The sequence below is a fragment of the Salvelinus fontinalis genome, chromosome 33 (assembly GCF_029448725.1).
Source record: "Salvelinus fontinalis isolate EN_2023a chromosome 33, ASM2944872v1, whole genome shotgun sequence".
NCBI lineage: Eukaryota > Metazoa > Chordata > Actinopteri > Salmoniformes > Salmonidae > Salvelinus > Salvelinus fontinalis.
The window spans coordinates 19,234,751-19,256,865 of record NC_074697.1 but is presented as its reverse complement, the minus strand read 5'-3'; the positions used below and the strand labels follow the sequence as shown (position 1 = coordinate 19,256,865).

At 45.4% G+C, this 22,115-nt stretch overlaps 1 protein-coding gene across 8 annotated transcripts in view; it reads left to right on the top strand.

Annotated features, from left to right (window-relative positions):
• The window catches only part of LOC129831784 (protocadherin Fat 3-like), a 393,104-nt gene that overhangs the window by 95,001 nt on the left and 275,988 nt on the right, over positions 1 to 22,115 (top strand). The window contains exon 2 of one of the 8 annotated variants that reach the window (XM_055895230.1): positions 5,216 to 5,282. The exons of the other annotated variants lie outside the window; for them this stretch is intronic. The gene's annotated coding sequence lies outside the window, so the exon portion shown is untranslated. The remainder of the gene's footprint in view (positions 1 to 5,215; positions 5,283 to 22,115) is intronic. 8 annotated transcript variants of the gene reach the window in all.

The window sequence follows — 22,115 nt, the reverse complement described above, 5'->3', positions numbered from 1 at the left end:
ATGTTTTTATCATAAATCTTCAATAATATTCCAACCGGACAATTCCGTTGTCATTAGAAAGGAAAGAGAACGAGCGTCGTGCTCACGGCCATGCGCGAGACTAAACTAATGTCTTTCAGCTTGACCACTTGTTGAAACAGCTCTTATTCGATCCCCTTTCACAATACAAGCCTGAAACAACTTCTAAAGACTGTTGACATCTACTGGAAGTCTTAGGAAGTGCAATCTGACCCCACAGACACAGGATATTGGATTGGCGATCACTTAAAAAAACTACAAACCTCAGATTTCCCACTTCCTGGTTGGATTTTTCTCAGGTTTTTGCTTGCCATATGAGATGTATTATACTCACAGACATCATTCAAACAGTTTTAGAAACTTCAGAGTGTTTTATATCCAATAGTAATAATAATATGCATATATTAGCATCTGGGACAGAGTAGGAGGCAGTTCACTATGGGCACGCAATTCATCCAAAAGTGAAAATTCCCCCTATCATAAAGAAGTTAAAGAACCGCTCTCGTGGTGCCCCAGATCCTAATGAGTTAATAGGTGCATGATTAATTTACTCAGGTAACAATTTAACATAGTTAGTTAATTAGATAAATAACAGTCTTCAGTTTTATGTTAAAGTCACAACACAAATACTGTACACCCTAATACAGTACAGCCTAATACAGTACACCCTAATACAGCACGCCCTAACACTGTACACCCTAATAATGTACAGTACACACGTTTCCCTTGAAACTTTCATAGAGAAACAGAGTCTCTGATATTGTTGAGTTGTACACACTCTAGAGTGGAACCTTCTTTGACAGTCATTAAGATGACAAAATATTCCAAGTTGCCTTTCAACACTTTAATTTATTCATAGTACAGTATATATACAGTATTTCTGCTGAGACATGCTTTTAAATGGATATTCGTTGGCTCAATGACTGGAAGTCTATTGGAACAGTTAGCATGTCATTTCCCCCTCCCATCTCTACCCCCCCACCCCTACTAACCATAGGTGGAACCAAGTCATTGTTTTACAAGTCACAAGTCCAAGTCTTAGCACTCAAATCCCAAGTTAAGTCCCAAGTCAAGACAGGCAAGTCCAAGTGAAGTATCAACTTAAGACCGTCAAGTCCCAAGTCAAGTCTCAAGTCCTAAACTTTGAGTTTCGAGTCATAATGTGCTCTTCACCAAATGTAATACCATTTCATATTTTTAACAAGAGTGAGAGTTAATATATTACATTTATGCAAATCATGAATGCTTTTTTTATTAAAAAATGTAACTTTCCAAATATACAGTATTTTTTCCATGGAAATGCATGGTTAGCCATGAGAAAGACACATCAATATGACAACAAAAACAAAATATTGTAGTACTCTCTCTCTCTCTCTCTCTCTCCAGATGTCCTCTAGACACTGAAAACAATCCTGCTATAAAGTTACACTCATTTATTTTTTACTGTTATTTTACCAGGTAAGTTGACTGAGAACACATTCTCATTTGCAGCAACGACCTGGGGAATAGTTACAGGGGAGAGGGATGAATGAGCCAATTGTAAACTGGGGATTATTAGGTGACCATGATCATTTGAGGGCCAGATTGGGAATTTAGCCTGGACACCGGGGTTAACACCCCTACTCTTACGATAAGTGCCATGGGATCTTTAATGACCTCAGAGAGTCAGGACACCCATTTAACGTCCCATCCGAAAGACGGCACCCTACACAGGGCAGTGTCCCCAATCACTGCCCTGGGGCATTGGGATATTTTTTAGACCAGAGGAAAGAGTGCCTCCTACTGGCCCTCCAACACCACTTCCAGCAGCATCTGGTCTCCCATCCAGGGACTGACCAGGACCAACCCTGCTTAGCTTCAGAAGCAAGCCAGCAGTGGTATGCAGGGTGGTATGCTGCTGGCAATTAAAAGGTACGTCAAAACAACTGCTACTGAACTTCAAGTAGGCCTACAATTTGAACACTGGCATGAATGTCTGGCAAAGAAAATACAGATCTCAAAGATGGGAGATAAAACCTGAACATGGAGCCTGTGTGTGTAATGCATAAACAGTTTCATTTTGTATCTTATCTCAGGGCCCTATTTTTTTTATTTTTTTTTATTTATTTCACCTTTATTTAACCAGGTAGGCTAGTTGAGAACAAGTTCTCATTTGCAACTGCGACCTGGCCAAGATAAAGCATAGCAGTGTGAACAGACAACAACACAGAGTTACACATGGAGTAAACAATAAACAAGTCAATAACATGGTAGAAAAAAGAGAATCTATATACAATGTGTGCAAAAGGCATGAGGTAGGCAATAAATCGAGTAATTACAATTTAGCAGATTAACACTGGAGTGATAAATCATCAGATGATCATGTGCAAGAAGAGATACTGGTGTGCAAAAGAGCAGAAAAGTAAATAAATAAAAGCAGTATGGGGGGTGAGGTAGGTAAATTGGGTGGGTAGTTTACAGATGGACTATGTACAGCTGCAGCGATCGGTTAGCTGCTCGGATAGCAGATTTTTAAAGTTGTTGAGGGAGATAAAAGTCTCCAACTTCAGAGATTTTTGCAATTCGTTCCAGTCGCAGGCAGCAGAGAACTGGAAGGAAAGGCGTCCAAATGAGGTTTTGGCTTTAGGGATGATCAGTGAGATACACCTGCTGGAGCGCGTGCTACGGGTGGGTGTAGCCATCGTGACCAGTGAACTGAGATAAGGCGGCACTTTACCTAGCATAGCCTTGTAGATGACCTGGAGCCAGTGGGTCTGACGACGAACATGTAGCGAGGGCCAGCCGACTAGGGCATACAGGTCGCAGTGGTGGGTCGTATAAGGTGCTTTAGTAACAAAACGGATGGCACTGTGATAAACTGCATCCAGTTTGCTGAGTAGAGTATTGGAAGCTATTTTGTAGATGACATCGCCGAAGTCGAGGATCGGTAGCATAGTCAGTTTTACTAGGGTAAGTTTGGCGGCGTGAGTGAAGGAGGCTTTGTTGCGGAATAGAAAGCCGACTCTAGATTTGATTTTGGATTGGAGATGCATTGCATTTGCAAAAGACCCAAATTTGAAAAAAGTCTGTCCAAAAATAATGAGTGACGGCATTAGCACCTGTACCTGTCCCGCAGGTGTGATGTTCGGATGTACCGATCCTGTGCAGGTGTTGTTACACGTGGTCTGCCACTGCGAGGACAATCAGCTGTCCATCCTGTCTCCCTGTAGTGCTGTCTTCGGCGTCTGACAGTATGGACATGGCTATTTATTGCCCTGTCCACATCTGCAGTCGTCATGCTTCCTTGCAGCATGCCTAAGGCACATTCACACAGATGAGCAGGGACCCTGGGCATCTTTCTTTGGTGTTTTTCAGAGTCAGTAGAAAGGCCTCTTTAGTGTCCTACGTTTTCATAGATGTGACCTTAATTCCCTACCGTCTGTAAGCTGTTTGTGTCTTAACGACCGTTCCACAGGTGCATGTTCATTAATTGTTTATGGTTCATTGAACAAGCATGGAAACAGTGTTTAAACCATTTACGTTGAAGATCTGTGAAGTTATTTGGATTTTTACAAATGATCTTTGAAAGACAGGGTCCTGAAAAGGGACGTTTCTTTTTTTACTGAGTTTATATAGCGGTCGGCTATATTAGCCATGACTTACTGTTCTTTATGCAGCTTCAAATGTCGAACAAAGTTGGAAATTGCTGTGCCTCCGTCTGTAATTTTCTTCCCACATGTTTTGCAAGTTGCAATCTGTTTTTGTTTTGACTACAGCGTAGTCTTGATATCTGAAAATAATAATAATCTTCCAAGATTTCTGTCTGAATTCACCCGCCAACGTACCTCTGCACTGCCACGCGCAACTTTTTCTCCGCTGTCACAATTTGATTGACTGCTGTCCAATTCAAACTGTAAGCCGTTAAATTAAAAGTTGATGCACTGCACACTTTTTATAGTTTATATCATTTTTTATATTTGGGCTTGGGGAGGGTATCAAGTCAGGTTGGGGAGGGTATCAAGTCAGTTTGGGGAGGGTATCAAGTCAGGTTGGGGAGGGTATCAAGTCAGTTTGTGGAGGGTATCAAGTCAGTTTGGGGGGGGTATCAAGTCAGGTTGGGGAGGGTATCAAGTCAGTTTGAGGAGGGTATCACGTCAGGTTGGGGAGGGTATCAAGTCAGGTTGGGGAGGGTATCAAGTCAGTTCGAGTCAAAACACTTAAGTTCAAGTTAAGTCATGAGTCATTGGTGTTAAAGTCAAAGTCGAGTTGTCTTTTTGAGTTTGTCAAGTCGAGTCTAAAATCATCATATTTGTGACTCGAGTCTGACTCGATCCAAGTCATGTGACTCGAGTCCACACCTCTGCCACTAACCATGCCATCACTGCTGAAAATCATCCTTGGTGAAACACTGGAAAGGCTTAGTAATGTACACATGTATTTATGGCCCTCCCATGGGTTCTCTCTCTTGTTCTTCTGTCTCTCTCTCGCTCACTCGCTCTCTCTCTCTCTTTCTGTCTCTCTCTCTCTCTTTCTGTCTCTCTCTCTCTCTCTTTCTCTCTCTCTTTCTCTCTCTCTTTCTCTCTCTCTCTTTCTCGCTCTCTCTCTCTCTCTCTCTCTCTCTCTTTCTCTCTCTTTCTCTCTCTCTTTCTCTCTCTCTCTTTCTCGCTCTCTCTCTCTCTCTCTGTCTCTCTCTCTCTCTCTCTTTCTCTCTCTCTCTCTCTCTCTCTCTCTCTCTCTCTCTCTCTCTCTCTCTCTCTCTCTCTCTCTTGTCCGTTGATTCTTATCACAATAATCTCTGCTTCTCTGTCCAGCTGAACATCAGTATGTGTGTGTTCAGTTAGTATGCTACATTAGCATTTGAATTGCCCCGGGCGCCATTGAGATGCAGTTGCTATTGACAGCCAGCTGCTTTGTATCAGACTGGTCATTCTAGAGGCTGGTGGCTGGTCGACATGAACTCACTTTATGTTGATGCTATCATGGTCCAAACACACCAAGACAGTTCCCCTGTATATAGTCTCGGTATTGTTATTTTATAGTGTTACTTTTTATTACATGTTTTTCTTCAGTTTATTTAGAAAATATTTTCTTAACTCTATTTCTTGAGCTGTATTGTTGGTTAAGGGCTTGGTAAGTAAGTTTTTCACGGTAAGGTTGAATTTGGTGGATATGACAAATAAAATGCGATTTGATTAGATTTTTGCTCTCTGCTCTCTAGGCTTGGGGCTAGGAGGGCATAAGCTGTATCGGGCTGCTTGATGCTAACTGGTTTGACGTGACTACTGGTAAGCATTTCAATTGGCCTAGTAGCCTATAGTTACAGTAAGACCTTGATTGACAGTAGCAGCAGCTCTTGTTTCTGTTTCCTCCTGATCATTTCATTAAGGCCATTCAGTTTCAACAGAACATATGATTGGGTGGTGTGTCGATGCCAATATCACACAGCCAATCAAATAGGAGCAGTCATGTTTTATTAGATCACAGTATACATAATAAAATCAGAGAGCATTAATGCGTTGTCATCCAGGACTGGGTAGATACGTGTAGATAGCTGATATACATTGAGTGTACAAAACATTAGGAACACCTTCTATTTCCATGACATAGACAGAAAGCTATGATCCTTTATTGATGTCACTTGTTAAATTCACTTCAATCAGTTTAGATGAAGGGGAGAACACAGGTTAAAGAAGGATCTTTAGGCCTTGAGACAATTGAAACATGGATTGTGTATGTGTGCCATTCAGAGGGTGAATGGGCAAGACAAAATATTTAAGTGCCTTTGAATGGGGTATGGTAGTAGGTGCCAGGTGTAACGGTTTGTATCAAGAACTGCAATGCTGCTGGGTTTTTCATGCTCAACAGTTTCCTGTTTGTATCAAGAATGGTCCGCCACCCAAAGGACATCCATCCAACTTGACACATTGGAGTCAACATGGGCCAGCATCCCTGTGGAACGCTTTCGACACCTTATAGAGTCCATGCTAGGCTTGGGCGGTATACCGTATATACCGTATACCAGGGTATTTGGAAATAGCCACGGGATGGTTTCTCAATACCGTTACAAGTTGTTCTTTAAAGTTTTTCAATAAATTTGAATATTTGTAGGATTTTTTTGTTGTAAATACCTGCAGTCAATTGGTCAATGCGTTATGAGACAAAACAGAATGCGTTCTTATTTCACCTGTCACATTATTTGACATTATGAAGCTTACTTAGTTCCCCAGCACAGTTGAGCCTGTTTGTATTTTTTTTAATGTATTCTAATTTCACCTTTATTTAAACAGGTAGCCTAGTTGAGAACACGTTCTCATTTACAACTGCCACCTGGCCAAGATAAAGCAAGGCAGTGCGACACAAACAACAACACAGAGTTACACATGGAATAAACAAACATACAGTCAATAACACAATAGGAAAAAAAGTCTATATACAGTGTGTGCAAATGAGGTAAGATAAGGGAGGTAAGGCAATAAATAGGCCATAGTGGTGAAATAATTACAATTTAGTAATTAAACACTGGAGTTTTAGATGTGCAGAAGATGAATGTGCAAGTAGAGATACTGGGGTGCAAGGGAGCAAAAAAAATAAATAACAGTATGTGGATGAGGTAGTTGGATGGGCTATTTACAGATGGGCTATGTACAGGTGTACAGATGGGCTATGTACAGGTGCAGTGATCTGTGAGCTGCTCTGACAGCTGGTGCTTAAAGTTAGTGAGGGAGATATGAGTCTCCAGCTTTAGTGATTTTTTAAATTCGTTCCAGTCATTGGCAGCAGAGAACCAGAAGGAAAGGCGGCCAAAGGAGGAATTGGCTTTGGGGGTGACCAGTGAAATATACCTGCTGGTGCGCGTGCTACGGGTGGGTGCTGCTATGGTGACCAGTGAAATATACCTGCTGGTGCGCGTGCTACGGGTGGGTGCTGCTATGGTGACCAGTGAAATATACCTGCTGGTGCGCGTGCTACGGGTGGGTGCTGCTATGGTGACCAGTGAAATATACCTGCTGGTGCGCGTGCTACGGGTGGGTGCTGCTATGGTGACCAGTGAAATATACCTGCTGGTGCGCGTGCTACGGGTGGGTGCTGCTATGGTGACCAGTGAAATATACCTGCTGGTGCGCGTGCTACGGGTGGGTGCTGCTATGGTGACCAGTGAAATATACCTGCTGGTGCGCGTGCTACGGGTGGGTGCTGCTATGGTGACCAGTGAAATATACCTGCTGGTGCGCGTGCTACGGGTGGGTGCTGCTATGGTGACCAGTGAAATATACCTGCTGGTGCGCGTGCTACGGGTGGGTGCTGCTATGGTGACCAGTGAAATATACCTGCTGGTGCGCGTGCTACGGGTGGGTGCTGCTATGGTGACCAGTGAAATATACCTGCTGGTGCGCGTGCTACGGGTGGGTGCTGCTATGGTGACCAGTGAAATATACCTGCTGGTGCGCGTGCTACGGGTGGGTGCTGCTATGGTGACCAGAGAAATATACCTGCTGGTGCGCGTGCTACGGGTGGGTGCTGCTATGGTGACCAGTGAAATATACCTGCTGGTGCGCGTGCTACGGGTGGGTGCTGCTATGGTGATCAAATAGCAGAACAGGAGAAAGCGGCAGCAGGTGAGCCCAGTCGTGTATTGACAGGGGACGCGTTTTGTATTGAAGGTCAACAGTGTTTTTTGGTGATCAGGGACGTGCAACTATAGTTTTCCTTTACAGAAAATACATTAATGCAACACATTCAACAGAAGTACAGATGACAACAGCAGTACAACGCTATTTACAAGGCTATTTGGCTGGCAGCCACACAAGTAAAGGAGCTTACAATGAAAAGCAAAAACGATGCATGGTCATCATATTTCTAATGTTTTGACCTATCACAGAAAGAATGTAGCCAGCTACATTTCCTAATGTTTTGCTTAAAGTTAATCTTGGATTTTACCGGAGAAAAGTAGGCTGGCTCCACTGAGAAAAGTACAGAGAAAGTAGTTCCACATCAGTCAGAGCTCTATCTGCTAATGGAACGCCTGTTTGTGAATTCTCATCCCAGTTTAGAAGTGCAACTGAAGCCAAAAAGTAGTCTGATGCCGAACAGAAATTACAATAAGAAGCATTTTAGATCTGGTTTTACAAAACGCAGCAAGATATTTTGAATAATTTTAATATTTATGTGTTAACATGACACTTAGTTTAAATTGCTATCTAAGTAAGTGACTGAATTAATAAGGTGACTGGGTATCATATTGTGTTAGCTTTCTGACGTGTTTGAGAAGGCAAAGCCCTTTAGTTGAGTTATTTGTACAGCTGCCACTGCTATCTTGATTTCCTTGCATTTTTTCTCCTCTCTGTTCTCAGCCTGTCTGCTCCTCCCCACTATTCTCCAAGCAGAGCAGGCTCGTTGCCCTAGCGACAGACTCCACACAGACACAGCATGTAGACATGCTGCTGGAGTGCCAGTTCTGCATGTGTCAAAACTTTGTTCATTTGCACAATGTCACTTGTTCATATAAGCTTGTAAATGTCCAAACTCACCAAAAATGACATTTGGTGGCTGCTACATATACATTACCAGTCAAAGGTTTGGACACACCTACTCATTCCAGGGTTTTTATTTATTTTTACTATTTTCTACATTGTGTCAAACAATAGTGAAGACATCAAAACTATGAAATTACACATGGAATCATGTAGTAATCAAAAAAGTGTTAAACAAATCAAAATATATTTTATATTTGAGATTCTTGTGTTGATGACATCATTTCACACTCTTGGCATTCTCTCAACCAGCTTCATGAGGTAGTCACCTGGAATCCATTTCAATTAACAGGTGTGCCTTGTCAAAAGTTAATTTGTGGAATTTCTTTCCTTCTTAATTCATTTGAGCCAATTAGTTGTGTTGTGACAATGTCACGATCGTGTACTGGAGAGAATGAGGACCAAGGCGCAGCTGGATAAGAATACATCTTCTCTTTTAATGAAACGAACGAAGATGAACATGGAACGAAAAAACACTATTACAAACAAACAAAATAACAAAACGACCGTGAAGCTACAAACGTTGTGCATAGACAGACAGGCTACAAACGTTCTGACATAGACAATTACCCACACCTAATGAGAGCCTATGGCTACCCTAAATAAGGCTCCCAATCAGAGACAACCGAAATCAGCTGTCTCTAATTGGGAACTCATTCAGGTAACCATAGACTCTTCCAGATCACTCACCAACATAGACAACGCTAGACATCTACACTCAACACAAAACCATATATTACACCCCATAACCCCTTTACCAAATAAACACCCAACACCAACAAAACATAAACATTACCCATGTCACACCCTGACCTAACTAAATAATAAAGAAAACCAATAATACTAAGGCCAGGGTGTGACAGACAAGGTAGGAGTGGTATACAGAAGATAGCCCTATTTGGTAAAAGACCAAGTCCATATTATGTCAAGAACAGCTCAAATAAGTAAAGAGAAAACGACTGTCCATCATTACTTTAAGACATGAAAGTCAGTCAATATGGAAAATGTCAAGAACTTTGAAAGTTTCTTCAAGTGCAGTCGCAAAAACCATCAAGCGATATGATGAGAAGGCATTTCTGGCCCAAAACTCATTTTGCTAAAAAAAAAAATACATTCAAATGGCTCTCCTGTGAAGTCGTGACTTGCGACATATGCCTAATTTCCTGAATCGGGTCACATATGTGGGAACTCCTTCAAGAGTGTTGGAAAGCATTCCTCATAAAGCTGGTTGAGGGAATGCCAAGAGTGTGCAAAGCTGTCATCAAGCCAAAGGATGGCTACTTTGAAGAATCTAAAATCAAAAATATATTTTGATTTGTTTAACAGTTTTCTGGTTACTACATGATGTCGTATGTATTATTTCTATAACGACACAAGGTGAGACCCAGATGCAGACACAGGAGGCAGATGGTTGGAGTCTCTGATATTTATTGAACAGCGAGGGGCAGGCAAGAGGCAGGTTGAGGACAAGCAAGAGTTCATAACCAGTTCAGGTATGGTACAGGGCAGCAGGCAGGCTCGAGGTCAGGGCCAGGCAGAATGGTCAGGCAGGCGGGCTTAGTGTCAGGGTAGGCAGAATGGTCAGGCAGGCGGGCTTAGTGTCAGGGCAGGCAGAATGGTCAGGCAGGCGGGCTCAGTGTCAGGGTAGGCAGAATGGTCAGGCAGGCGGGCTTAGTGTCAGGGTAGGCAGAATGGTCAGGCAGGCGGGCTTAGTGTCAGGGTAGGCAGAATGGTCAGGCAGGCGAGCTCAGGGGCAGGGCAGGCAGAATGGTCAGGCAGGCGGGCTCAGTGTCAGGGTAGGCAGAATGGTCAGGCAGGCGGGCTTAGTGTCAGGGCAGGCAGAATGGTCAGGCAGGCGGGCTTAGTGTCAGGGTAGGCAGAATGGTCAGGCAGGCGAGCTCAGGGGCAGGGCAGGCAGAATGGTCAGGCAGGCGGGCTCAGTGTCAGGGTAGGCAGAATGGTCAGGCAGGCGGGCTCAGTGTCAGGGTAGGCAGAATGGTCAGGCAGGCGGGCTCAGTGTCAGGGTAGGCAGAATGGTCAGGCAGGCGGGCTCAGTGTCAGGGTAGGCAGAATGGTCAGGCAGGCGAGCTCAGTGTCAGGGCAGGCAGAATGGTCAGGCAGGCGGGCTCAGTGTCAGGGTAGGCAGAATGGTCAGGCAGGCGGGCTCAGTGTCAGGGTAGGCAGAATGGTCAGGCAGGCGAGCTCAGTGTCAGGGCAGGCAGAATGGTCAGGCAGGCGGGCTCAGTGTCAGGGTAGGCAGAGTGGTCAGGCAGACAGGCTCGAGGTCAGGGGCAGGCAGAATGGTCAGGCAGGCGGGCTCAGTGTCAGGGTAGGCAGAATGGTCAGGCAGGCGGGCTCAGTGTCAGGGTAGGCAGAATGGTCAGGCAGGCGAGCTCAGTGTCAGGGCAGGCAGAATGGTCAGGCAGGCTCGAGGTCAGGGGCAGGCAGAATGGTCAGGCAGGCTCGAGGTCAGGGGCAGGCAGAATGGTCAGGCAGGCGGGCTCAGTGTCAGGGTAGGCAGAATGGTCAGGCAGGCGAGCTCAGTGTCAGGGCAGGCAGAATGGTCAGGCAGGCGGGCTCAGTGTCAGGGTAGGCAGAATGGTCAGGCAGGCGAGCTCAGTGTCAGGGTAGGCAGAATGGTCAGGCAGGCGGGCTCAGTGTCAGGGGCAGGCAGAATGGTCAGGCAGGCGGGCTCAGTGTCAGGGCAGGCAGAATGGTCAGGCAGGCGGGCTCAGTGTCAGGGCAGGCAGAATGGTCAGGCAGGCGGGCTCAGTGTCAGGGTAGGCAGAATGGTCAGGCAGGCGGGCTCAGTGTCAGGGCAGGCAGAATGGTCAGGCAGGCGAGCTCAGTGTCAGGGCAGGCAGAATGGTCAGGCAGGCGGGCTCAGTGTCAGGGTAGGCAGAATGGTCAGGCAGGCGGGCTCAGTGTCAGGGCAGGCAGAATGGTCAGGCAGGCGGGCTCAGTGTCAGGGCAGGCAGAATGGTCAGGCAGGCGGGCTCAGTGTCAGGGCAAGCAGAATAGTCAGGCAGGCTGGCTCAGTGTCAGGGCAGGCATAAAGGTCTGAAAAAAAGGAGGACTAGAAAACGCTGCTTGACTTGGCAAGACAAGACGAACTGGCAACAGACAAACAGAGAACACAGGTATAAATACACTGAGGGTAATAGGGAAGATGCTTGACACCTGGAGGGGGTGGAGACAATCACAAGGACAGGTGAAACAGATCACGGTGTGACAATTTCATAGTTTTGATGTCTTCACTATTATTCTACAATGTAGAAAATTCAATATAAAACCCTTGAATGAGTAGGTGTGTCCAAACGTTTGACTGGTACTGTATATGAATGTCACGCCCTGGCCATAGAGGTTTTTATTCTCTATTTTGGTTAGGCCAGGGTGTGACTAGGGTGGGCATTCTAGTTTCTTTATTTCTATGAGGATGTGGTTCGCAATCAGAGGCAGCTGTCTATCGTTGTCTCTGATTGGGGATCATATATAAGTTGTCCTTTTTCGTTTGGGTTTTGTGGGTAGTTATTTTCTGTTTAGTGTCTGCACCTGACAGGACTGTTTCGGTTTTCACTCTTTGTTATTTTGTTCGGGTTTTTTGAGTAATAAATGTATCATGAACGCTTACCACTCTGCGCTTTGGTCCACTCATTCCGACAAGAGCCGTGACAATGAATAACTTCCTGACCTGTATTGTCTGTCTTTACAATTTTTATTATTATTGTTTATTTTTTAGGTGGTTAGTTTATTTTTGTATTTTATTTTTTGCAATTAGTTTATTTTTGTTTTGCAATAGTAGCCTCCATGGAAATTCCCTTTACTTGTGCTTATTTTTTTAGCATTCTAGTAATAGACGCCCAATGAGCTTTTTGGTGGATTTTGGCACCCCCTTGGGTACTAAATCGGTAACACCGTATGTCCTGGGGTGAAAGAAGGACGGTATGACGATATGAAAATCTGGATACCTCCCAACCCTAGTCCAAGCCCTGACAAAATGAGGCTGTTCTGAGGGCAAAGGGGGGCAACTGAAGTTTAGGAGCATGTTCTTAATGTTTTGTACACTCAGTGCATTGTATCACTTCACCTTCGCTACACACGCATACAACACACACCAATTTATCATCTCTCACACACACGTACTGTACACACATACATGTGTGTCAGAAGGCTCTGACGGCGAGGGGTGTCCGTCATGATTTATTAACCTGGCTGCCATTTTGGAATGTTAGCAGTAAAGATGTATTGTTAATTAGGTGGAAGCTGTACTCTTGACCTGCTAGGTGTTTGTGAGTGTGTGTGTGTAGAGGTTTGGTGGTGGCAGCCAGAGATTGGATTTGTTTCTATTGCAGTGTTTTCCCCTTTGCTGGACGTGCCTTACATTTCAACAACACACACACACACACACACACACACACACACACACACACACACACACACACACACACACACACACACAATTGTGGTCTTGTACACACACTCCTACACGCGCACACACACGCACACACACACACACACACACACACACACACACACACACACACACACACACACACACACACACACAATTGTGGTCTTGTACACACACTCCTACACGCACACACACACGCACGCGCACACACACACACACACACACACACACACACACACACACACACACACACACACACACACACACACACACACACACACACACACACACACACACACACACACACACACACACACACACAACCTCTGATTCAGTACTGAGTGGATGGCTCAATGTCGCAGCCTTTACAAACAGTGGTTCGGAGAAGAGAAAACAAAACACAGGGTGCATTATGAGGTTTACCAAAAGTTTCATGATAAAGTTTGATTTGTTCAATTTTTTAAGGTCAATGTTGGAGATGCAATAATAATCAGGTAGAATTTCTGAATTTATCTTTCCAAGGATAGCCTGGTCTGTGTGCCCTTAGTCATGTCTAGTAGATAGCCTGGTCTGTGTGTCATTAGTCATGTCTAGTAGATAGCCTGGTCTGTGTGCCCTTAGTCATGTCTAGTAGATAGCCTGGTCTGTGTGTCCTTAGTCATGTCTAGTAGATAGCCTGGTCTGTGTGCCCTTAGTCATGTCTAGTAGATAGCCTGGTCTGTGTGCCCTTAGTCATGTCTAGTAGATAGCCTGGTCTGTGTGCCCTTAGTCATGTCTAGTAGATAGCCTAGTCTGTGTGTCATTAGTCATGTCTAGTAGATAGCCTGGTCTGTGTGCCCTTAGTCATGTCTAGTAGATAGCCTGGTCTGTGTGCCCTTAGTCATGTCTAGTAGATAGCCTGGTCTGTGTGTCATTAGTCATGTCTAGTAGATAGCCTGGTCTGTGTGCCCTTAGTCATGTCTAGTAGATAGCCTGGTCTGTGTGTCCTTAGTCATGTCTAGTAGATAGCCTGGTCTGTGTGCCCTTAGTCATGTCTAGTAGATAGCCTGGTCTGTGTGCCCTTAGTCATGTCTAGTAGATAGCCTGGTCTGTGTGCCCTTAGTCATGTCTAGTAGATAGCCTAGTCTGTGTGTCATTAGTCATGTCTAGTAGATAGCCTGGTCTGTGTGCCCTTAGTCATGTCTAGTAGATAGCCTGGTCTGTGTGCCCTTAGTCATGTCTAGTAGATAGCCTGGTCTGTGTGTCATTAGTCATGTCTAGTAGATAGCCTGGTCTGTGTGCCCTTAGTCATGTCTAGTAGATAGCCTGGTCTGTGTGTCCTTAGTCATGTCTAGTAGATAGCCTGGTCTGTGTGCCCTTAGTCATGTCTAGTAGATAGCCTGGTCTGTGTGTCCTTAGTCATGTCTAGTAGATAGCCTGGTCTGTGTGCCCTTAGTCATGTCTAGTAGATAGCCTGGTCTGTGTGCCCTTAGTCATGTCTAGTAGATAGGCTGGCCTGTGTGTCCTTAGTCATGTCTAGTAGATAGCCTGGTCTGTGTGTCCTTAGTCATGTCTAGTAGATAGCCTGGTCTGTGTGTCCTTAGTCATGTCTAGTAGATAGCCTGGTCTGTGTGTCCTTAGTCATGTCTAGTAGATAGCCTGGTCTGTGTGTCCTTAGTCATGTCTAGTAGATAGCCTGGTCTGTGTGTCCTTAGTCATGTCTAGTAGATATTCTTGTCTGTGTGTCCTTAGTCATGTCTAGTAGATAGCCTGGTCTGTGTGTCGTTAGTCATGTCTAGTAGATAGCCTGGTCTGTGTGTCCTTCGTCATGTCTAGTAGATAGCCTGGCCTGTGTGTCCTTAGTCATGTCCAGTAGATAGCCTGGTCTGTGTGTCCTTAGTCATGTCTAGTAGATAGCCTGGTCTGTGTGTCGTTAGTCATGTCTAGTAGATAGCCTGGCCTGTGTGTCCTTAGTCATGTCTAGTAGATAGCCTGGCCTGTGTGTCCTTAGTCATGTCCAGTAGATAGCCTGGTCTGTGTGTCCTTAGTCATGTCTAGTAGATAGCCTGGTCAGTGTGTCCTTAGTCATGTCCAGTAGATAGCCTGGTCTGTGTGTCCTTAGTCATGTCCAGTAGATAGCCTGGTCTGTGTGTCCTTAGTCATGTCTAGTAGATAGCCTGGTCTGTGTGTCGTTAGTCATGTCTAGTGTCCTTAGTCATGTCTAGTAGATAGCCTGGTCTGTGTGTCATTAGTCATGTCTAGTAGATAGCCTGGCCTGTGTGTCCTTAGTCATGTCTAGTAGATAGCCTGGCCTGTGTGTCCTTAGTCATGTCCAGTAGATAGCCTGGTCTGTGTGTCCTTAGTCATGTCTAGTAGATAGCCTGGTCTGTGTGTCCTTAGTCATGTCCAGTGGATAGCCTGGTCTGTGTGTCCTTAGTCATGTCCAGTAGATAGCCTGGTCTGTGTGTCCTTAGTCATGTCTAGTAGATAGCCTGGTCTGTGTGTCGTTAGTCATGTCTAGTAGATAGCCTGGCCTGTGTGTCCTTAGTCATGTCTAGTAGATAGCCTGGTCTGTGTGTCCTTAGTCATGTCTAGTAGATAGCCTGGTCTGTGTGCCCTTAGTCATGTCTAGTAGATAGCCTGGTCTGTGTGTCATTAGTCATGTCTAGTAGATAGCCTGGTCTGTGTGCCCTTAGTCATGTCTAGTAGATAGCCTGGTCTGTGTGTCCTTAGTCATGTCTAGTAGATAGCCTGGTCTGTGTGCCCTTAGTCATGTCTAGTAGATAGCCTGGTCTGTGTGCCCTTAGTCATGTCTAGTAGATAGCCTGGTCTGTGTGCCCTTAGTCATGTCTAGTAGATAGCCTAGTCTGTGTGTCATTAGTCATGTCTAGTAGATAGCCTGGTCTGTGTGTAATTAGTCATGTCTAGTAGATAGCCTGGTCTGTATGTCCTCTAGTAATGTCTAGTAGATAGCCTGGTCTGTGTGTCCTTAGCCATGTCTAGTAGATAGCCTGGTCTGTGTGTCCTTAGTCATGTCTAGTAGATAGCCTGGTCTGTGTGCCCTTAGTCATGTCTAGTAGATAGCCTGGTCTGTGTGTCCTTAGTCATGTCTAGTAGATAGCCTGGTCTGTGTGCCCTTAGTCATGTCTAGTAGATAGCCTGGTCTGTGTGCCCTTAGTCATGTCTAGTAGATAGGCTGGCCTGTGTGTCCTTAGTCATGTCTAGTAGATAGCCTGGTCTGTGTGTCCTTAGTCATGTCTAGTAGATAGCCTGGTCTGTGTGTCCTTAGTCATGTCTAGTAGATAGCCTGGTCTGTGTGTCCTTAGTCATGTCTAGTAGATAGCCTGGTCTGTGTGTCCTTAGTCATGTCTAGTAGATAGCCTGGTCTGTGTGTCCTTAGTCATGTCTAGTAGATATTCTTGTCTGTGTGTCCTTAGTCATGTCTAGTAGATAGCCTGGTCTGTGTGTCCTTAGTCATGTCCAGTAGATAGCCTGGTCTGTGTGTCCTTAGTCATGTCTAGTAGATAGCCTGGTCTGTGTGTCGTTAGTCATGTCTAGTAGATAGCCTGGCCTGTGTGTCCTTAGTCATGTCTAGTAGATAGCCTGGCCTGTGTGTCCTTAGTCATGTCCAGTAGATAGCCTGGTCTGTGTGTCCTTAGTCATGTCTAGTAGATAGCCTGGTCAGTGTGTCCTTAGTCATGTCCAGTAGATAGCCTGGTCTGTGTGTCCTTAGTCATGTCCAGTAGATAGCCTGGTCTGTGTGTCCTTAGTCATGTCTAGTAGATAGCCTGGTCTGTGTGTCGTTAGTCATGTCTAGTGTCCTTAGTCATGTCTAGTAGATAGCCTGGCCTGTGTGTCCTTAGTCATGTCTAGTAGATAGCCTGGCCTGTGTGTCCTTAGTCATGTCCAGTAGATAGCCTGGTCTGTGTGTCCTTAGTCATGTCTAGTAGATAGCCTGGTCTGTGTGTCCTTAGTCATGTCCAGTGGATAGCCTGGTCTGTGTGTCCTTAGTCATGTCCAGTAGATAGCCTGGTCTGTGTGTCCTTAGTCATGTCTAGTAGATAGCCTGGTCTGTGTGTCGTTAGTCATGTCTAGTAGATAGCCTGGCCTGTGTGTCCTTAGTCATGTCTAGTAGATAGCCTGGTCTGTGTGTCCTTAGTCATGTCTAGTAGATAGCCTGGTCTGTGTGTCCTTAGTCATGTCTAGTAGATAGCCTGGTCTGTGTGTCGTTAGTCATGTCTAGTAGATAGCCTGGCCTGTGTGTCCTTAGTCATGTCTAGTAGATAGCCTGGCCTGTGTGTCCTTAGTCATGTCTAGTAGATAGCCTGGCCTGTGTGTCCTTAGTCATGTCTAGTAGATAGCCTGGCCTGTGTGTCCTTAGTCATGTCTAGTAGATAGCCTGGTCTGTGTGTCCTTAGTCATGCCTAGTAGATAGCCTGGTCTGTGTGTCCTTAGTCATGTCTAGTAGATAGCCTGGTCTGTGTGTAATTAGTCATGTCTAGTAGATAGCCTGGTCTGTATGTCCTCTAGTAATGTCTAGTAGATAGCCTGGTCTGTGTGTCCTTAGCCATGTCTAGTAGATAGCCTGGTCTGTGTGTCCTTAGTCATGTCTAGTAGATAGCCTGGTCTGTGTGTCCTTAGTCATGTCTAGTAGATAGCCTGGTCTGTGTGTCGTTAGTCATGTCTAGTAGATAGCCTGGTCTGTGTGTCCTTAGTCATGTCTAGTAGATAGCCTGGTCTGTGTGTCCTTAGTCATGTCTAGTAGATAGCCTGGTCTGTGTGTCCTTAGTCATGTCTAGTAGATAGCCTGGTCTGTGTGTCGTTAGTCATGTCTAGTAGATAGCCTGGTCTGTGTGTCGTTAGTCATGTCTAGTAGATAGCCCTTTAAAGAGGTGCCTGTAAGAAAATGATTTGAATTATCCCGCTCTCCTAAATTCAAGGCTGTCTATTGGTATTACATGCATTACAGTGTACTGATTGCATGGGGCCGTAAAGCCAGAACTACTGCAGATAAGGGTATCACAGTCCACTCGGTACAGCTTGGTGTTTACACAGTCTGTCTTCACTGTCTTTCTTTGTCTGTTTGTCTGCATTTCTCTCTCTGGCTCTGTCTCTCTCAATTCAATTCAATTCAATTCAAAGGGCTTTATTGGCATGGGAAACATATGTTTACATTGATAAATTAAGTGGAATAGATAACAAACAAAAGTGAAGTAAACAGTAAAAAATTAACAGTAAACATTACACTCACAAAAGTTCCAAAAGAATAAAGACATTTTGCATGTTATATTATGTCTGTATACAGGGTTGTAATGATGTGGAAATACTTAAGGTACAAAAGGGAAAATAAATAAGCATAAACATTGGTTGTATTTACAATGGTGTTTGTTCTTCACTGGTTGACCTTTTCTTGTGGCAACAGGTCACAAATCTTGCTGCTGTGATGCACAATGTGGTATTTCACCCAGTAGATATGGGAGTTTATCAACACGTAATTTCTTTTCGAATTCTTTGTGGGTCTGTGTAATCTGAGGAAATATGTGTCTCTAATATGGTCATACATTGGGCAGGAGGTTAGGAAGTGCAGCTCAGTTTCCACCTCATTTTGTGGGCAGCGTGCACATAGCCTGTCTTCTCTTGAGAGTCAGGGCTGCCTACGGCGTCCTCTCTCAATAGCATGGCTATGCTCACTGAGTCTGTGCATAGTCAAAGCTTTCCTTAAGTTTGGGTCAGTCACAGTGGTCAGGTATTCTGCCATTGTGTACTCTCTGTTTAGGGCCAAATAGCATTACAGTTTGCTCAGTTTTTTGGTCAATTATTTCCAATGTGCCAAGTAATTCTCTTTTTGTTTTCTCATGATTTGGTTGGGTATAATTGGTTGGATCTCTCTCTCTCTCTCAATTCAAAGGGCTTTATTGGCATGGGAAACATTTGTTTACATTGCCAAAGCAAGTGAAATAGATAATAAACAAAAGTGAAATAAACAATATAAAATGAACAGTAAACATTACTCTCTCTTTCTCTCTCTCTCTCTCTCTCGCTCTCTCTCTCTCATGACTGTTTCTTTCTCCCCTTTGTGTTTTGTCTACTAACATCTTGTTCCTGCACACCCCTGAGGGAAGGTCGGGACGATGAGTTTTCCTTGGCCCAGAGAAAATGTCGGCTCGTCTGGCCACTTCATAAATAAAAGATCCCTCACGTAACAGCCTTGGGAAAAAGGAGCCCCTTTTCTCTCACCCTAAACGGTTTGTCAGACCTCAGCCACCACCCCTCCCTTCCCTTTTCCACCTCCTCCTCTAACCTCCATCCCATCCACCCTTCTCACATTCCCTGACACCCCTCCCTCCCAGTTTCTATACTGGGGGCTCCTGGGATGGCCCAGAGCGACACTGTTAAGCGGCGTTCCATAGAAAGACAAACTCCACAACCTCTAACAGCCCGGGAGCCTCCAGACTATCAATCAAATGTATTTATAAAGCCCTTTTCAGCTGATGTCACAAAGTGCTGTACAGAAACCCAGCCTAAAACCCCCAAACAGCAAGCAATGCAGATGTAGAAACACGGTGGCTAGGAAAAACTCCCTAGATAGTCCAAAACCTAGGAAGAAACCTAGAGAGGAAGGTTATGAGGGGTGGCCAGTCCTCTTCTGGCTGTGCAGGGTGGAGATTATAACAGAACATGGCCAAGATGGGGGGTGGGGGGGGGGGGGGGGGGGGGGGGGGGGGCTGGATCTGAGGTAGGGATCTGAGGTAGGGAACAGGATCAGAGTTAGGGAGCAGGATCAGAGGTAGGGAGCAGGATCAGAGGTAGGGAGCAGGATCAGAGGTAGGGAGCAGGATCAGAGGTAGGGAGCAGGATCAGAGATAGGGAGCAGGATCTGAGGTAGGGAGCAGGGTCTGGGGTAGGGAGCAGGATCTGAGGTAGGGAGCAGGGTCTGAGGTAGGGAGCAGGATCTGAGGTAGGGAGCAGGGTCTGAGGTAGGGAGCAGGATCTGAGGTAGGGGCAGGTGGGAGGGACCTGGCAGCAGAGACCATGGACTCGGGTGGTTTGGTCTATGATTGAGGCTCCCTCTCAGTCTCACGTTTGACTAACACACAGCTCCTGGGGACAGGTGGTGACCCAGTCAGCATACACACACACCAGAACCACAGGGTTCTCATTTAGCTGCAGAAGGGTTTCAGTTCATCTCCTGGTGTGTGGAGTAGGAAAAGCAGAACAGTCTGACTCAGAACACACATTTAACACTTTGAGCCTTTCTATCCTACATCTGTCTCTTCTTTTGGCTTCTGTCTTCTGTGCTAGCAGAGTTAAATGGGCTTCCTCCGCTCACTCTTGTCTTACGCAACTATCTTCTGCTTCTCTGCAATAAACCTTCTAGTCTCCTCTCAGCTCTTCTCTCTCGCTCTCACAAACACACTCTCTCCCTCTCTCTCTCCTTTTGTTTCTCTCTCTCTCTCTTGCTCGCTCACTCACACTCTCTCGCTCTCTCCTCTCTCTCATACTTGCTCTCTCTCACTCTGTCTCTGTCTCTCTGTCTCTCTCAGAAACCCTTGACTCTGCAGAGAGACGGTGAGGTATCATCCAGCCATCTCCCAGCCTAGCTTTAGGGGGATACCAGTAGCACTGTGCTGAATAGAAACCCATGTGTGAATTTGCATGGCCATACAGTAGCTATAGAACTAGCTACATGTTAACCTTGCATTAGCCAATATTGGGATGTGCTATATTATGAATATCTATGAGCATGTTCATAGATATGTGTGGAAATGAATATGTATGAATGGAAATGGGTTGGAGTAATACTACATTGAACTGGCTCTCTGGTTGTTCAAACCTCCACATGGCCAGAGACAGGTAGTCCTAATGACTAGTCTATCCTTTCCTCACCTGCCTCAGTGTCAACTGTGAGTGTGTGAGTGAGTGTGGCGGGCGAGAGGTATCCTACTTGTCTCATAAAAGGCCATGGTGTGTCGGAGTCTGTGCCCCTGCTCTTCCTGCAGGTGAAAAGCACTCTCTCCCCTGCGTGCGCTGACGTGTAACAGCAGTTGTCCTTGGGTCTCAAGTATCATCTTTCTTCCCTTCCCTTTCCCATCGCACACAAAATCTTTTTTTATGGACTAAATGTAAGCGACACCCGATCTCTGAGAGCAGGAGATACGGCTGCTCACTGTAAGTAGTGTACCTCTGTGCGGTAGAAAACAGGTGATCCATAATCCGTTATCACACTGATGGAGAACCAACAACCCCCACCTCTCTCTCTGCATTATAAGACACTGTTACTGCAGCTTCTCTCAGAGCATAGATATATATGTATATATATATAGAGAGAGAGAGAGAGAATGAGAGAGTGTGTGAGAGTGTGAGAGAGAGTGTGTGAGAGAGAGAGAGTGTGAGAGAGAGTGTGAGAGAGAGTGTGAGAGTGTGAGAAAGAGAGAGTGTGAGAGAGAGTGTGAGAGAGAGGGAGTGTGCGAGAGAGACTGTGAGAGGGAGTGTGAGAGAGAGTGTGAGAGAGGGTGTGAGAGAGAGAGAGTGTGAGAGAGTGTGTGAGAGAGAGGGAGTGTGAGAGAGAGACTGTGAGAGGGAGTGTGAGAGAGAGTGTGAGAGAGAGGGAGTGTGAGAGTGTGAGAAAGAGAGAGTGTGAGAGAGAGTGTGAGAGAGAGAGAGTGTGAGAGAGAGTGTGAGAGAGAGGGAGTGTGAGAGAGACTGTGAGAGGGAGTGTGAGAGAGAGTGTGAGAGAGAGGGAGTGTGAGAGAGAGAGAGTGTGAGTGTGAGAGAGAGTGTGAGAGAGAGGGAGTGTGAGAGAGACTGTGAGAGGGAGTGTGAGACAGAGTGTGAGAGAGAGTGTGAGAGAGAGAGTGTGAGAGAGAGTGTGAGAGAGAGGGAGTGTGAGAGAGAGTGTGAGAGGGAGTGTGAGAGAGGGTGTGAGAGAGAGAGTGTGAGAGGGTGTGAGAGTGAGAGAATCACTGTATCAGTCACAGCACAACAGGTTATTTCCTCTACTAATGCTGTAGTCCATGGTCAATGCTCTTCCATATTGTGTTACTTCTTGGTTTGTTGGTCCTTACTTTCTGACAGATCAAGAGTCTCATTGGGCCAGACTCTTCCAGTGATGAATAGGGTTAGTAGCTGAGTGTGAAACCAGGTACTAGGGTAACATTTAGGTAATGGGAGAGGGTCATTTTCAGTGTTAAAACAGC